The 18,746-nt window shown below is 39.0% G+C and overlaps 1 protein-coding gene across 33 annotated transcripts in view; it reads left to right on the top strand.

Annotated features, from left to right (window-relative positions):
• LOC146000484 (uncharacterized) overlaps positions 1-18,746 on the top strand; it is a 349,277-nt gene that overhangs the window by 172,388 nt on the left and 158,143 nt on the right. For 7 of the 33 annotated variants that reach the window (XM_083138187.1, XM_083138179.1, XM_083138173.1 and 4 more), the window contains exon 1: positions 5,529-5,809. The exons of 5 other annotated variants lie outside the window; for them this stretch is intronic. The gene's annotated coding sequence lies outside the window, so the exon portion shown is untranslated. Of the gene's footprint in view, positions 1-5,526; positions 5,810-18,746 lie in introns of those variants that run through there. 21 more of the 33 variants (XM_083138195.1, XM_083138194.1, XM_083138190.1 and 18 more) reach the window with 7 other exon arrangements.

Here is an 18,746-nt window from a genome sequence, read left to right as displayed (position 1 = left end):
CATAGTGGTTCGGATCCTTTTAAACTGTAGGTCCAGTCCCAATTAGCGTATCTGTGCGTAAAGTGGACTTAGGTAGGGGTGATCTGAAAACTCTATCCTTGATAAATCCCCACAAGTAAAAATCAAGAGGTGTCAGGTCTGGTGAACGAGGTGGCCATGCAATCGGTCCACCTCGACCTATCCACTGATTTGGAAAGCTGTTACTGAGGAAATCCCGGACGTCGTTGAGGTAGTGCGGCGGTGCGTCATCTTACTGGAAGTGAATTTGCAAACTCTGTAAACACTCACTGGAAACTAGTAAAGGCTGCAATTTTGGTACAACTGTCCCTAGCACTAGCGGTGGTGTGATTCGGAGCTAAGCTACTACGTGAGTCAAAACTTGATGTATTTTGCTACAAAATGACACCAAAACCAGATCTGTGAGGTGTGTGAATAATTTTATATATAATTACAAAGTTGTAAAGTCCTTTATAAAACACCCTGTATTGTCTTCTAAAGTGGTATGTGTGCGCATTCAAGGAAACTATCTGGGTCCCGGGTTCGAATCTCGGGCTGGGTGTGCTTTGTGAGTGTCCCTCACCAATTTCATCACATTATCACTCATCGTCATCTTCGCCATTATAAGCCAAAAGTAGCAGAAAAGCGAAATGAACCAAATGAATCAATTTATGGGAGCTATCGAGCTTAAGTCCCCCAGAAATATCTTCAATACTATACGTAAAGAAACCTGTTATTACTTGTTTGAAATCCTCTTTCTCTAAAGAGTTAAAGTATTAAGGTACAGTGGGATGCACAAATTCGCAAATTTTGTTCGGCAAATTGTCCATGACTATTTGCAAAAAGTTTTTCTTGCATCTATACGTGTTTTTTTAAGCTGGATTTTTACATAGGCTAGTGCAAAAGTTGCCAGCAGCTTGTTTGGCGTTCTGTTCGAATTCTTGAAGCTCTCATTGGGTAAAATAAAGAAGGAACACGTACTACACATACTACTACCCACAGAAATTAAGTACAATATGCCCATTTGCATAACTATGATAAGAAAGAGCCACAATATGACTGGATCCAGTGTAATCGTTGTAGTATGTGGATGCATGAAATATGTACCAAATTCACGCCCATGTGTCCAAAGTGCAATGCCTCACAAATGTAAACAGTAAAATAGGGTATGGTAAATTCAAAATAAGTGTTGTTAGAAACGCTATGCTTGTCTGTACAAATGATGTTCTCTTTACGAAACAAACGTTAATAATCTTCCAGTTAATGCTGTGTATTATTTTCCTTTATGTATGCCATGTCAAGTATTACAACAATTGTTTCTTGTATTGGGCATTTTACCCCCAATGTGGGCATTTTACCCTGAACACGGGGTGATTTGCCCAAATTGACGTTCATCTGTTTATTTCTCTCTGGTTCTTTTGCTATATGACTTACAGTAATAAAACTTATAGGTAACAATAACAAAACATGTAGGTTTCATTTGACATCCTTTTTATTGCGACACTCCTTTATTTAGCGAAGCTATAAACCGCCAAAAAAAAGGTTGGGCGTATTCCCCCAAGTGACTACAGAAATCTACTAGATAAGAAACAGAAACAAATTAAGATTTTCATTTCACTCTTCCTTGTATTTGTTTTATGTAATAAGAGCTTCAAGGATTGAAGCGAAACTCCAAACTAGCTCCTGACAATCTCTACACCAGCATACATTAACACCCGTTCCTTACAAACATGTAGGTTGCAAGAGAAACATTAGTCATGGACAATTTGCCGAGCAATAGTTTGTGCATCCTACTGTACGAAACCTTAATTTTGAATTAGCCCTAGCATTGAAGCTCTGCTTCGTTTCAGAGAGACTCAAAGTAGATTGGAACCTGAAGCCTCTCAGTTAAGAGGTCATTACCTTGTAGGAAACATTGTAATTGTTGTTATAAGTCTTGTATTGCAAACAGATCATCCCATAATAACGGAAATAAAAATTGTTTCTGCTGGCGTGACACTTACCATCAAGGACTTGTTTACCTTTCTCTGGAATGTTTATATCCATTATGGCCAAATTGTTGACTGTTGAGTTTTCTTTATTTCAACGTGTTTGCATCTGAGGTACGGGTAGGCGATATCTCGCATACCAATCAACGGAGAAATGAAAACATATTTTGTGTTTGTTTCACTCTTACGGGCTGCAGTATTTCTCCTTCGCCAATATAGTACACACGCAATGGACGCGAATGTAAAAAAACATCTTTTATACACTCACACACAACAGTGGTATATTTTATATACTCCAATATACAGTGCATTTATATTAAAATAATGGTAGTGATTGCTGCTACAACTGTTTCAAGCATTGCCATTGTCTGGTAGCTTTTTGGGGTATTAAATAATCTGTGGTGGTTAGGTTAGGGTTGTTGGGTTTGGTTCTCTTAGAAGAAGATGATGACGAAAATGGTTGTAGCAGCAATACCGACCTCCTAAAATAATATACAACATAAACTTCTACAGGATACGAAAAAAAGATTGTAGATTACGTAAGAACAGGATGTCTGGCAATGCAATGCACACTTAGAGGTGGCGGTAGAGGCACATAGTGCTTCGGATCCCACTTTAAACTGTAGATCCAGTCTCAATTAGTCTTCTGTGCACAAAGTTGACTTAAAACAAGAACTTAAAACATATACTATATAAAGGTGTGTGTTTTGGTATAGATTTACACATATGCATACAGGTGTGTTTGTAAATGCACATGCGCACATTTATACATAACATACAAGAAGCAAATTAAGGAAAACATTCCTGTGGATTCAAAGGTATTCACTATGTATATATTACTCCTCTTCCCCAGAGTCATGTGCTCTATGCAATTATACTATTTTCACCTTGGTATTTTTAAATTTTTATTTAGCAGTGATGTAGATTGTGCATTCAAGCAACCTTTAGCAACAAAGCAAAGAACTTCATACATTTTGTAATGCTACTTTTTAAACTTTATGTTGTGTTTACAGCTGTGTATTTGTAAATTCTAACAGTCAAGGAAATTGTTGTAACAAAGCGCATTGTAAAATTTAACATATTTTCAGTGTGAAAACTGGGCCTGTTTGGAAAATTCACCGCCCCCCCCCACCAATTGTAAGAGAGTACAGTTTACAATCTGTGGGGGACTATGGGAAGTTATTGAAAGGGTGATTGCTACTCTATTTATTTATTGTAATGTATTACATTCCTTTCTTTGCTCTTCACTGTTGAATCTACTGCTGTGAGAAATCCACAAACTATGAAGTCGTGAAGCTTTGAATCAAGATTCTTCACCAGTAGATATACATTTCTCATAGGTTTGAACTAATTAAATTTCAATAATAAACAAAAGAATACTTATTCGTCAGCGGAAAAGGAGATTGTTATCCCATTGTAAACCTTCGAAAATGTGTAATAGAGAAATAAACAAGGATTCAGTGATAATACTACTGTATTAGAGTAGAGAGTTAAAATCAGGTGAAGAAATGTACTTTCAATTGAAGAATCGAAACAATAGAAAATCGATTAGGGAATCCAGGCATGGCAAAATAACCTAAACCCTAAAAATGCTTCTGTCTTTAGACTTAATTAATCATGGACCTATGTTGCAACCCTTCCATTTTGTTAGTTCCATGCATGCTGTCTGTCATCCATGTCTCGTAATCAAAGGAAAGATGAAAATATACAAAGCATGCTGAACTGACGATGAACAAGCGACTTGTTTATCTTGGGGCATAAACTAACACCATCTTGTGACAGTAAAAAAAAGTAATAACAGGCTGGAACAATTAGGCATATTTTGGATACATTACCTCGCCTCCCTCCTTTTGCTGTCGTATTCGAAAGAAAAAAGAAAACTAACGTCAGATGCAGGAAAATATGGAAACATATACTGTAGAATTTGCTACGATCATAACTAAGCCCCCTACGAAAATCCGGGACACACGAGTGGCACATGAAGAGGCGGCACCAGGGGGGCGGGGGGCGAATAGGTGCAATCGCATCCCTTAATTAATTTTCTTCCGCATCCCCTTTCAGCACCCTTTTTTCAAAAACAATGTTCCACCGAAAATACTAACTTACAATGTCATATTATGTCATATTGAGTGTCGAATGTTAGTTTTTGAACTGAGACCGCCGTTGCCATATAAAACAGGCAAGCATTGATCCTGCTCTGAAAGAGAAGCCGCATTTACTTCCTGGTACTGGCGGCAATCTCTATAAAGATCAGCGTCAGTGTCTTTCTTTCGTCAACATTGTTGTGAAGCAGTGGCGTACCTGGGCTATCTCACTATGACACCTGGTCGTAGGCTATGGAGGAAGGGAGAAGACTAGACTCATTCTTGACGTCTTGAAGGAAGCCACGTTGCCATCCCAACGGTAGTCAGGTTGCAACCTTATAAAAATTCAGGTTGCCAACTCCTATGAATTCAGGTTGCCAACTCCTATGAATTCAGGTTGCCAACTCCTATGAATTCAGGTCGCCAACTCCTATGAATTCAGGTTGCCAACTCCTAAGAATTCAGGTTGCCAACTTCAGAATCACCATTATCTTCTTTTTCAAATCAGCTTAATTCACAAAGTTTCTACGAGATTTTTTCTCTGCAGTATTTTACTTTCTAGGCTTCGGGCTTCGCAAATAGCCTACCTAGCCTAGAATATACGCTCCTATTGTGAAGAATTGTTTCTTCAAGTGGTCTGTTAAAGGTTTTCCATAATTGGTTGGTTGGTTAAGTACACTTTATGCACAGAAAGGCTAATCGGGACTGGACCTACAGTTTAAAGTGGGATTCTAACTACTGTGCAATGTGTCTCCACCGGGTATCGTACCCGGAATCCCTTCAATACAATGCGATGACGTTACCACTACGCCATCGGGAGGTGGGTTTTCGTTAATTTTCTACAGCTCAATGCAATACATAGTTTTATTTATACACTCACAAAAAGTTTGGAATCTTGTTACGTTAGACAATAGGTGATAGATACAGCCTTGGAATGCAACAACGCATGGTATTTGTCAGATGGACGTTCTCGTGTTTTCGCAGACATATGCCACCGTGCCTATCACCTATTGCCTAACATAATAATATTCCAAACTTGTTCCTAATATAACAATATTCCAAACTTTTTTTGAGAAGTGTTTTATCATAGACGCCTAATAAATGTTGTTTAGTATTTGATGTAGTGGCTGAAGATGTTTCATATTTTCTTTATTTTCAACATCGCACATCCTACATGATTAAACCTGGCGCCGCCGCTGGGCACATGGAAAAGATGTAGTAAAAATTCTTAGTTGCGTAGACCCCTCTTTGCGTGGGTGTTGTTATTTTTGAGGAATTTCTCCGCGCTAATGTTCACACTTTTCCCAGGGCCTCTGCTCCCGTTTTAGCCAGCGGTGTCGCGGGTCGTTCGCGCGAGCGCCAAACCTCCGCCAGACGGCGCTGCCAGCGACCCCGCCGAGGAAACCTCACTTCCTTCCCCTCCAGAAAAAGTCTCGAGAGACCGCGGGGAGGGGGCGTGACGATCGCCCGATGCCAGTGAAGTACCTGCTCGGCCAGTGCGTCGAGGTGTGTCATCGCATTCGGATGTGCGAGGTGATCGATTGAAATTAACAAACCCGCGATTCTCGTGTTACGGTGCCGCATTTTTTGCTGCGTCAGTGATCGTTTTCGCTTTCTGCAAGTGTCGTTGTGCTTCACAAACGTTATTTGTGCCTTCGAATGACAATGGGAAACTTGTGATTCGCCGGTTGTGTGCGCTGCGTAGCCTTGAACCCTCCTGAAGTCAAACAACTCGTACAGGTATGTTTCACTGTCTGGAGCCAGCCAGCTCTGCTCATGTAAGGGTCTTAACCTTCACGATGCCGTGTTTCAGTGAGCGAATTTCGCAGTTTTTACCACAACGATCGCTTCGCTGTTACCGACACAGCTGCCCCGTTCTTAGTTCTACTCCTCTTGTAAAACTTTTGTTGTGATCGGTTCCATTGAGCCGCATCAATAAAAACGAGTGTGCTCCATGAGGAGATGCGCGATTCTCGTATGAATAAAATCCTCCTTGCATAGTTTTAAAGGGCCTCCACGATTGCGTAGTGGTAATGTCGTCGCCTTGTAATCAAGGGTTACCCGATTCGATGCCCGGTGGAGGCACATAGCCAGGGCTGTAGTCGAGGGTATGCGGCGATATACGCCCTATGCAGGCCCGTAGCCAGGATTTTATTTCGGGGGGGGGGATCCCTTATCAGCAGAGGCGTCGCCAGAAATATTTGTAAAAGGAGGAGGTCATTGATAAAACTTCATTAGTAGAAATAATAATGACAATAATAATTATTACCACGGTTATAGTTTCATTTTACAATAACTATTGTAAGTTATTAAAAATAAACCAATTTTAATCAAATTTTGTTATTATTATAATTATATAAATGGAGGGTCTTTGCTACTCTATCCACCGTATGAGTGACATTATTTTTCTTACATTTTGTACAGTTAGTGTACTAAAATTCATAGTTCTTGTATTTTGTTATTAACGTTTACACGTTCCGTTCAAAAAAGACTTTGGAAGTTAGGGGCAAATTTTACTCATAAAGTTTATATCGTGTGACCTCTCGCAAATAAAACTACAAATTTTGGGAGTTGTGGATCCATTTATTCTTTGGATTAAATGGTAGAATATAAAAATATAAGTTCGTTGCTCTATTATACACTAAACTTTCTTCGATCTAGTGTTTAATCTTGCTAGGAGAGTAAAATTAATTACCACTATACATTATTTAAATTAGATATTTGTAGGATTTCGTGGGGGCTTCAGCCCCCTTAGCCCTCTTCCTGGCTACGTGCCTGACCCTGGTTACCCTAAACGTTATGCTACAATGCGAATACCTTCTACTTTCCTTTCGTTTACGTTTATTTATATCATTTGACCAATACTCCAGTGTGAACGGGAACAAAATGTAAATTGTCTAAATTCAAAAGTTTGTGCAAGACGTTCTTGTGACAGGTGTGGTGACGTGCCAAAATATATATTTTGGAGGGTTTTTCGTGTAGACAGGTAGAAACGGCTCCAAAAGAATACTTTATTGTTCAAAGTATTTTTCCAACTTTTTCATTTTGATGATTTCAAATACATTCTTAAATAACTTGTTTCTATGTCGTATTAAGACAATACAATTTCATATTATCGTGCCTCAAAACACCAGACAATACAATTTCATATTATCTTGCCTCAAGAAACCAAGTATAATAAAACAAATACAAGTATCTGGTGCGTACAATAATGAAGATATCTAGAAGTCATAAAAATTACTCCCAATAGAACAAATTATTCAACATATCTACGAGGGCGCTCCATTACCCTGTTATGTATCCTGGTTGGCTTGCTCTTTCGATACAATTAGGTTTTAATATTTTTAAAGTACATGCGCAGCACTTCGAACAACAACATTGTGTTTGGCACGCCACTGGTATACTAACGCACGTGTCCAGAATTCTGTAAGGGAGAGCTATGACTTGAATCCTAGATTTTGCTATTTTCCTGTATTTGACATTACAGTAAAACCTCGTTAATCCGGACTGATGGGGGAGATATGTTGACCGGTTTAACGAAAGTCCGGATTAACTGAAATAACCTAAAATAACAGTAGAAAGTGCATTAAAACTCCGTTTATACATAGCAACAAAACACGTTTATTATGGTGTATTTAAAGGGCATAGGCCTAAATACACTATACAGTACAGTACAAAGTCTGAGGGAAACAGAATTTCATCAGTGGTTGACTGCCTTTTTTGGGGGGGGGAGTTCTCTTGTTGACTTCTAGCCACATTTAAAACCTTGCATTCTGCTTTTTTTTCTGTTTGGCTTTTGCCTGTCCGAATTAAGTTAAGTCCGGCTTATCGGGGTCCAGATTAACATATATTTTCTCTGTGGTTTTACTTAGGAAAACATTGGGTAAAAAGAGGACAGGGGCATGACCTCACCTTCCCTCCTGCCGGGTACGGTACTACTAACGTACACTCACCTCACTTAGTACTCCGGCAGTTTGTTTCTTTACACAGCATATTTGCAGAAGATACAATTCAATCTACAGGTGTATCAATATACGCTGTATAAAACACACCTTATTAATTCCTTCGTTGACGCTGTACGTTCTTTGTAATTAGAACATTGTCGAATTTATTACAGTTATCGCTAGTCTGTTTGTATTTAGTGGATTCTAAATTAACTCTGAACCTACAGCACGCACAATTTTCATGACTTCTGTAATATGAGGCAGTTAGCATGTCGTAGAGAAACCGAAACGAATTCTAGCTTTTGTTTGTTAGTTTCTACCACACTTGTTAGGGCAGTCAATGGATACTAATCATGGACACCTACAGTTTCAAATTGGATTCGGCAGTGTTTGAAATTGCTTGTCGCAAGCCCCAAAATGCGATCGTAATTATATGGTTGGGCTCCTATCTTCAGGTTGTCAGTTTTGGCGGCTAAGCATTTTCTTACGCTTAAATGTTTATAAGCATAAGAACTGCTTAGTATTCTTGGAATATTCTTTTCTTATGTATGTTTTCAGATAATTGGATAGTTGTAAATTTCATATACATTTGTATAACCAGTCAAATTGTACCCATTGTCACTTTTCTATCGTGACGATATAGATGGCCACTTGATGAAATGTAAAAGATAAATTAATACAATTTTTTTTTGCCGAATTCGAATTTGACTTCAGACTTCGAAGTACCAACCAGTTTGTTGATTTTTGTTGTTTTAAGTTCACTTTACGCACAGATAGGCCAATGAGGGACTGAACCTACAGTTTATGGTGGGATCCGAACCACTATGTACCTCCACCGGGTATCGAACTTGGACCCCGAACACGTTGCCACTACGCCATAGGCAAGCCCCATGTGTTCTTTGACCTGTCAGGCATTCTATTTTGGTTTTGAAGCGGTATGTTGATCAAAGCTTCATCTTTCACTTTACGATTCGAAAATGAATTAGTATAAAACTGATTGGTATAACATATTACTCGTTAATCCGGACTAATTGGGGCGATAAGTTGACCAATTTAACGAAAGTCCGGATTAACTGAAATAACCTAAAAGAACAGTAGAAAGTGCATTAAAACTCCGTTTATAGCGACAAAAGACGTTTATTATCGTGTATTTGAAGGGCATAGGCCTAAATACACTATACAGTACAGTACAAAGTCTGCGGGAAACAGAATTTCATCAGTGGTTGACTGCCTTTTCTTTGGGAAGTTCTCTTGTTGACTTCTAGCCACATTTGAAACCTTGCATTCTGCTTCCCCCCCCTCCCTGTCCGGATTAAGCGAAGTCCGGCTTATCGGGGTCTGGATTAACGAGGTTTTACTGTACTTGTGCGTCAAGTGACCCTATACAGCGCACATAAATTTTATTTTGTGATTCTGTAATACAGAGTGATTCGGAAGTGGTGGCACAAACTGTAAGGGTGAAGAACGCACGAGCATGGGTATCAACAGACACGTTAGTGGCGGAGCTTAACAATAACCTATACGTTAGACAATTTCTTGCAAGCGAATCTTTTGCGGACCCATGTTGACTTTTTTTTTTGTTTCTGTCGACCTCCGTAGCAGAGCCCTACGACGCTAGGAGTTCAGGGTTCGATTCCAGGCCTGGGCATGGATGTCCTTTGTGCGTGTCCTAATTCAATCAATCATCTTGAACGTTTTTGGTTGATCGATTTGCTTTATTTTGCTTTGCTGTTTGTGCCACTTTTGGCTAATTTGCGAAGATTGGGATGAGTGATGAAATTGATGAATGGACACTTACAAACATCCATGCCTATGCCGGGATTCGAACCCGGGACCCTTGGCGTCGTAGCACGATGTGATAACCACTCCGCCACAGGGGCCGGCATTGAACGTTTTCGGTTCTTGCCTCCTTCCTTACCCTTAGAATTTGGAGCAGAGTTGTTAAAAGGTCCAGGAATTTTAAATAAATTCAATTCCGGTCCAGGAGAGAGAATCGGGAGAGTAAGTGTGTTCTGGACCGTAAATAGCCTTTTTATCTGTAAAGCATTTCAATTCGGCCCAGGAATCTTTTTTTCCGGGTGAATTTAAATACGGTCCAGGAACCTTTCTTCCGGATCAACTTGGACCGAATTTGAATTGTGCGAGAAGAAAGTTTCCGGTCCTGTTACGGAACCCAATAGAATGTATGGGGTCCTGGATCATTGACAACCCTGGTTGGAGTCCCGTTACACAGTCCAAGTGAAGTTTCGAATTTTGGATTCAGGTAACCCACACCCTTTATTAGAGTACTTTTGAATTTAGTTTAAAAGGATAAGGAATGTGTTGGTATGTCATGAAGCACTTCTTTAGTGATAACAGTGTTTACGTGAAACTTGCTTTTATGCCAGTACGGAAGCATGAGGTAACACTTATTTCCGTTTCCTTTTCTGCCAGTGTCCAGGATGGAAGAGGAAACGTAAGCGGGAGGAATAGAACCAGTGTACACGGAAATTTATGTATTTCCACGAATAGTTGCGGGCATCACTTCCTCTCCCCTTGAAGTTAATATAAAACAAAATCACGACTTCTGAGGAATAGTTCCTCCTATGCGCTAGTTCTGGTGTTATTTTGGCCTCCCGTGATAACGCCTTCGCCTTGTAATAAAGGGGTTCCGGGTTCGACACACATTGTAGTTCGGATTCCACTTTAAGCTGTAGGTCCTGTTCCGATCGGCCTATCTGTGCATGAAGTGGACACAACCCTAGCTTACCCGTGCCGTACGAAAAACTTACTTAGCTGAGGTGCTCATACGACCACACTTTTTTTATCACTAAAAATCAAGAAACCATTTGGTTGTTGAATCACTGCTTCCTTTGTTACACATGTGCATTTATTTATTAATTATAATAATTACAAAAATTAGCATCATTAATAAAAAATAGTAACCAATTATTGCATGAGTGAAGCACACATTTTTTTTTACCAATCGCTAAAACTCACAAGAAGCATAATATGTTTTCAGTAATGCTTTTTTGTTTATAGAGATGCAGTTGTTTCTTAATTATAATAATTACAAATATTACTATCGTTACTAGCCAATTGTGCATTCATTGCCATGACTGTCTCAAATAATACTCAATTAAAGATGGCGTCCGATAGGCCCACAAAGTACATTTTACTTCCTATTTACATTACACATGTTTTTATCAACGAAAGTAGTACAGAAATATTGGGAATACCCTAGGTAGCAATGTAATTTCTTTTCAATTTTTTTTTTATAAAAAAATCAGTTGAAAAATCGAAAAAATAGAGGTGGTGTGCCTGACAGCCCCCCCCCCCCCTTCCCCTCGGTCAAGCTGGTGTTATTTTGTCCATGTCTGTATTGGTCACAGCTATACAACTGATAATATAAGGTTCGACATCTTTAATATAGCAACTATGTATGTTGACTGGCATGGCTTCATCACATGCACTATGCTCCTACGAACGAGATTCCTGCACAGCTGTCCTTCGACAACCAATAGGATTTCTCAGAAGTCACGTGTATTTTTTTTTGCATTGATTTCATTCTTACAGCGAACAGACAATATGTTCAATGATCATCCTTAATTTTTTTATCTTAAAAAAATACTGTTGTTCTTTAGTATAAGCAACAGAGCTAAAAAGATAGCAGTAATAGAGAGATTTGTGTAGAGGTTAACTAGCGGTGTACCTGAGGATTTCGTTCATCTGACATTTTGTGTGTGGGGGGAAGGTTGAGTCAATCGCCACCATTAATGTGATCGTTCCAGCACTTATGATTTTACCCAGTTTCCAATCCTAATTTTTCATTAACCTCCTTTATTGCTCTACCAAGAAGAAGAAAGCCCTCTAGCGTGAGCGATGCAATCAGCTGCTTGCCACGTAATCCTGCCCCTGCGCTGCCAAATGTTGACGTTCTTCAACATATCGTCATCACTATTATTCAGTGCCAAGTGATTGTGTCACCGTGAAGGGTAAAAACCCTCCCTTCTCTCATAACTTCAATACCACGAAGGTGCACAGAGGCGTATTTAAACAACACACTGTGGGTTGAGACGCCGCACAGAAATGTACCAGAGACCCCAGAAGTTTATAGTTACTCAAATTTTAAAAACTACGTTTATGCTATGAATATTGTAGGACAGGCCCGTATTTTTTTCCTTTGTTTAGTATTTACATTCAGTTTTCAGTAGTATTAGATTAGTGGCTTACTTTATTCCGCAAATTTACAATGTTTTCAAATTTCCTTTCATTTTCTTACAGTACCATTGAACAGCCTTGAGATTTGTGTGTTCAGAAAATAATATATTTATAAATTAAATGATACGTGTTAGCAATGATCCTTATAAGAAAGAACATGTCTGAATGCGAGTTAATCCCCCCCAAAAGGACATTTTCGCATCGCGATAGCAGTTGGAAAATGTCGGACAATTTATACAAGGACAAAATCGAAGTTCTTGTAATGTATGAAAAATAGTCAAGGTTATTTTCGTAGGTTTCTATAGATTCGCATTTCAGCCACGGTGGTTTTTGGTATGGCGGCTCATTTCCACGCGGGAGACCCGGGTTCGATTCCCGGAGTGGGTGATCTAAGATCGGAATTTTCCCGGTCTTGTCGCAGCATAAAGCGGCTCTGGGGCTCACACAGCCTCAAACGAATGGGTACCTAGGGGGAAGGGGGTACAGGCAGCAGGAGCGTGGTGCTGATCACATCACCTCCAAAATGACCGATATCGAGAATGTGCGAGATCCTACCTCCACATTCCCTAAATGTGCCTTGATGGTACGGTCCTATATGTACTTTACATGGTTCGAGGGGGACATGGCCCACTCCTTAGGGACGGTTCTGTTCTGGAATAAAATATTAGCCTTCGCTCAAAATGAAATCTTAAGTACGCTACTAATTGTGTACATATTCCTTCGTTTGCGTTCCCTTATGCCCACAACCGTTGCTTACCAAGCAACCACAAACATCGTCTTGACTTACCAGTCTTGTGGGATGACATCACCAACTCGACATTCAAAACCCACAGACTCGGCAGGAATTCCACACGGGTGTATGTTTGTGGAAGAACTTTCGCGGCCGCCGCTTCCAAGGGCATTGTTTTTCTTTTGGGCTCTTGTTCTGAAGCAACGAACACAACATATTTACACACGATCCTTTTATTGTTGTTTTGTGTGTTCTTGAGCTTGGTTGTCGAAGGCGTGGGCAACTTTCCCCGTGGAAACAGATTCGCTCGACACGTTGTAATTAGAGCCTTTAAATGTATTTCTCACGTTACGTTTCAAGATCAGGTGAAACTTCGTCTGTCGACGGTTTTTGTTTTTCCACTTCGGACGATCTGGGATTTTGCAACCGGGGAAATGATGCTGTGTGTGTAGCAAATGAATACAAGGTTACGTTTTGGAAGTATACACTGTCGAGAAAGTGGAAAATTTGAGAATTTAGAAAATACTAGATGCGAATTACAAGTAGGCTTGCCAACTTTAAAGAATAAAATTCAGGGAGAATTCTTTACAGCCTTCAAACCCTGTAGAGGAGACTCATGTCCTGAATATCAGCTGTTACCTGTTTGTGGTATTCGTACTGTGAATACAAGATTGAATCAACTTTATTAAAACAACCTGGCAATCGCAATTTGCAAGGAAGCAAAGCAAAATAAATGGTACTTTAGTATTATAGGGACTACCTGGTTGAAAGCGTCGACACTGGACGCAGCCACCGCCTCGCCAAATACGATTCTCAGCTTAGGTTAGATATGTTTGCGAGGGGAATATAATTTAACGTAGACAAATGAGGTAGTCCGTATAATACTAAAGTACAATAAATATACAGATGAAACCGTAATACTCTAACAAAATTCTTCTAAAAGAAATACGAGTCTTCAAAATAATATTGTCAAGTAATTGATTTTGTTTTCAGTAATAAATTTCTTCGCTCGGCAAATGCACACCAAAAGAAAATAAAAAATATAATACTAAATCTCATCATTCCTGTAGCTCGTAACGAAGTTTGTCCGGAAAACCAGGATGGTTGGCAAGTCAAATTACAAGTGAAAAACTGGAAATCTGAATCAGTTGCAACACAAGTGATATAACATCACAATTCGCAGAAAAATCATCTGCCTTTGAAAAGTTGGGTAAAATCCTCGAAAATCCACGAAAAAAATCATGTGTGAAAGCGAACATCTTGAACAGCTGATAAACACCAGATGACGTGCTATCCTGAACTTCTAGTTAAACCCATTATAATGAAAATGAGCGTGTGGCGTGTAACAATATATTTCCGACATTTTTAATTTCTTTCGCCCATTTGATCTATCCATCTTCCATTCTCATTGTTGCCGCTATCATAGGGGTGAAATAATAAAAGGACAAATATTAACAATACTTACGCAGAAGTTTCTGGTACTGTTGTGATGCGTCCAATGGCCAATTTCAAAACCTTCATCAATATTAAACACACTATCAATGGAAAATTAAAAATCTTTTAAGTGGCCACATTCGTTAATGTACGCTTATAATAACTAGATTAATACAAAAATAAACTTTTAATTATTTTTTTTATCTGCCAACAATAACTTTCGTCCATGTATAAAATAGGCAAGTTGCATGCTTCGACTAGTGATGTGCGTCTGCGTGTAAACAACGATTGCCTACATTCTACGTGTAGACTATGTAAAAACTATGTAATATACGTCGATGACGTAAATCAACGTAGACAACATGACTTCCGGCGTTCTTCGTGCAAGGCATTCGCATTGTGCTGGAAGCAGCAACCAACGTCAGCAGATGGACATAGAAAGCGTGGAGTATTCCACTGTCCAGATATAAGTGTTTTGAGTATTTATTTACATTCGACCAATTCACTAGGTATTCATTAAATTTCAAAATAAATTTGTCACGACACACACACACACACACACACACACAAACTGCAATGTCCGTATGACAAGATTTGTTTTACTTCTATTTTCCACCATTACACACACGCGTGGAAAAATCTGCTTAAAAGACACACACACACACACACACACACACACACACACACACACACACACACACACACACACACACACACACACACACACACACACACACACACACACACACACACACACACACACACACACACACACACACACACACACACACACACACACACACACACACACACACACACACACACACACACACACACACACACACACACATATATATATATATCTTAGCCTTCCATTTTGTCAGTGTTAAAAATAATGTAAGTTTTTACCTATGACTGTAATTTGTTTTTCTTCTGGTAGTCCCTTTTCCTCTCGTTAGTGAAAAATTGACAACTTTGATTATGTCGGATGGTCTTAAGTTGGATATAGGCCCAGATTATCGACATGTTTGAAAAAAAAAATACTTTCTCTTTCAAAGAGCACTGGGATGTCTTTCTTCCCTGTTGTTTGCATTGTCTACAGTAACTATGAAAACTATAAGCCAATGCAATCTTCGTGCAGATTACGTGTACACAACGCGTAAACTTATAGTCTACAGCACATCCCTGGTTTCGGCTGTTAGTTGGTATAGATTAATATTTAAATATTGGGGTGCATGTAAGGGCGACCCTTTGGGAAGATACCCAAATGTCAACCTTTTCCCACGTAGTACACCCTGGACTGCATTTTGCATACTAATGAGGCTTTGGCATCTGTGGGACCTAAGTTCTTTCCATCTGAGTGATTGTCCCTATCATTATTCATCGTCATCTTCAGCATTAGCCAAAAAAGCGAAGTAAAATAATCAATCAATACTGTTAAAATATTTTTCTAAAGTATCAATGACAAGAGTTGACATATTTATATTGTTCTTGAAAAGTGAAAGTATTCAATCCGCCGAACATTGTGCGCTAGTTCATTGTGACTGAACATGCCTATTGGTTTTTAATCCCAATATATTGCAGATCAAATTGGGATAAATAGAAACGATAATCATCATGGAACGGATTTATATGTAAATACATATTTTTGTATGAAGCTGATTCAGTTATATTTTGTATTATCTTTGCGCATCATGCCATGTTAACTCTAAAAATGTAGTTTTTATTTTCTATACGTTTACATAGGTTTTGGCTCATATTTTACAATTATTTTTTTTTAACATTATTTCCATATTTCAGAACATTTCTCAGTATATACTCCATATTCACGCAATAACTACATAACCCTGTGTGACCGAAAGAGTTGGGTGAATTTCTTGTGAATAACTGATAAATTTGAAACACACTCCCTTCACTTCTTGCGATATTGAACGCAATTTCAGTCAATATAAATCCATTTTAATGTCATTCATTGTTTTGGAAACAGATAATGGAAACTCATTTTGTGTTTTACAATTAATGTCAATGTAAGCTTACTGTATTACATGGAGCCTGTGTAGTGTCTCATAGTATGAAAAATGTATTTTTTTTTACAATTTGAAGTCCATATTTAACCCCATATTTTGGTGAAAATAACTAAATATGTATTTACATATTTAGCACATTTTTATTACATATAAATCCGTTCCCTAATAATCATTATGTAGTAAACCTAGCTTTCGTATTGAAAATAGGCACACACCATCGAATCAGTATTAACTAACTTTGGTATTCCTAAACCCGTAGGTTTATTGCCTAAGCAACACGTGCCTTCAATCTGTTCCTATTCTGGCCATTATCAGTTTACTTTTGACCATCTCTCTCGGGGTACATCTACTGCTATTCCATCTTCGTCGACCTACAGGTCTCTTGCTATGAGATTTCCCAACAAGAATGCTGTGAACTTCTCCCTCATGCGTGTTACATGTCTTACCCCCGAACAACTGTCGTCATATCGAGACCGCTATCTTGCATACAACAGGCAAACCATTGATGTTAAATCTGAAAGAGAAGCAGATTTAGCATTCCTGTACTGGGGGTGTATCTACAATGTTCACCGGCTGTTGTGCTTTTTCGTCAGCATTGCTGTTGAGAATTGTTTCTTTTGGATAGGGTAACCAGATTTTCTGAAAATAAAAGGACATCCATGGATCCGTACGGGTGGAATTGCAGCTAAAACTAAGAGCACAGGTTCAAGTACACCCCTTCCCTTCTTTGGCAAAGGAAAAGTTGTGCTGCTTACCTGTATCATGAAATATTACAATTATATTTAATGTTTTCTTCTTGATTTTATTTTATTTGTTATTTAACGTCGCTTTGTCACTTTTGGCTAATTGCAACAATGAATATGAGTGATGATATGATTAAATTCATGAATGAACACTCGCACAGAACATTCATGTTCAGGCAGGGATTCGACCCCAGGACTCCTGGCGTCCTACCGTTCAACCACTCCACCACTGGGGGCTTCCCTTCTTACGGAGAAATTCGCACCGAACAGACACGCGACACGTGTCGCTTGGAAGCGAACCCTCAGTAATCAATGCAACCTTTCGAACCGAAGAGACGCGGCAAGCTGCACGTGTCGCATGTCGCTTACGTGTCTCTCCCACTGTGCCGTTTTCTCAATACCGTGCATCGTGTCGCCTCAGTGTGTTGTTCGCGTATGCGCAGTGAATGCTTCATTCCAACGAGCTATATTTAGACACTAGAAGAGAGCCCAACCGACATCATGTTTGAACCTATAATTTGTTGATATAATAAAGTGTCTATACGTACAATGTTTTAACAGTGTTTTAAGATTTAAACACAACGTTCTTTTCGCTTTATCAAATTTTTTGATGCAGTTATTTGCCTTCAACATCGTGAAAAGAGGCCGTGTTTTGGCGATTTACGACGTGACTGCTTTTATTTGAAAAAGCCAGCATATGGAGGCACTTTAGTTCAAGATAGATCAGTCAACATGCTAAAGTAATCTTGTGCATTATTTCTGAACCGCCGGGCCGCGACCCGATACCGTCCCCTCGTATCAATACTGAGCTGCGAGAGATTCTGCTGAAAATGGTTGACAACTATCATAATCCCAATATCATATTTGAGTTGCGAGTTTTCGTTTTTAAGTCCATTTTTTTAATGCACAAATATACTTATCAGGACTCGACCTACAGTTTAAAGTGGGACCCGCGCCACTATGTGCCTCCACCGGATATCGAACCCGGGATCACTTAATTACAAGGAGAGGACGTTACCACTTCGTCATCCATATTTTTATATTTGTCAACAATCCTACACACGTAATCTATTATTACTCTGTACGATTATGCCAGAATTTATTTATCAATATTTAATTTCATAGGTAGGGATGTTAATTCATGCATAAAAACTTAAATACTCTAAAAGTATTTACGAGGAAAATTCTTGGGCTAAGGGCATTGACTTTAAAACAAATACCGGGGCATGGTTTCCCGAAGGTTGAGAACCATTTCTCTAGTGTTTAGGTATTCGCTTTAACCAGATTGGAAAGTCTAGCGTATACGGTTTGAGGTCAGTGCATATTATTTCTCAGTTTTGTCATGCACAACATGCCTCTCCAGAGTTTCAAAACTTGCGCAAATTTTACAATGAGATTTACATTTACATTACGTTTTTTCGGGGACTAATAAACTGATTAATGCAATTATATCGGTACCATGATGCAAACGAAGCAAAGAAATAAGTGTCGCTTGCTGTTTCCTTCCTTTCTTACCATAAAACATTAATACATTGTGAAATATTAAAATATTAATCGATACTGAGAATATATTTCTCTTGCCACAGCTGTAGTAATCAT

This window comes from Lepisma saccharinum, chromosome 16 (genome assembly GCF_977018435.1).
Source record: "Lepisma saccharinum chromosome 16, izLepSacc3.1, whole genome shotgun sequence".
NCBI lineage: Eukaryota > Metazoa > Arthropoda > Insecta > Zygentoma > Lepismatidae > Lepisma > Lepisma saccharinum.
The sequence above is the reverse complement of the archived record's forward strand: the minus strand, read 5'-3'. Positions and strand labels throughout refer to the sequence as shown.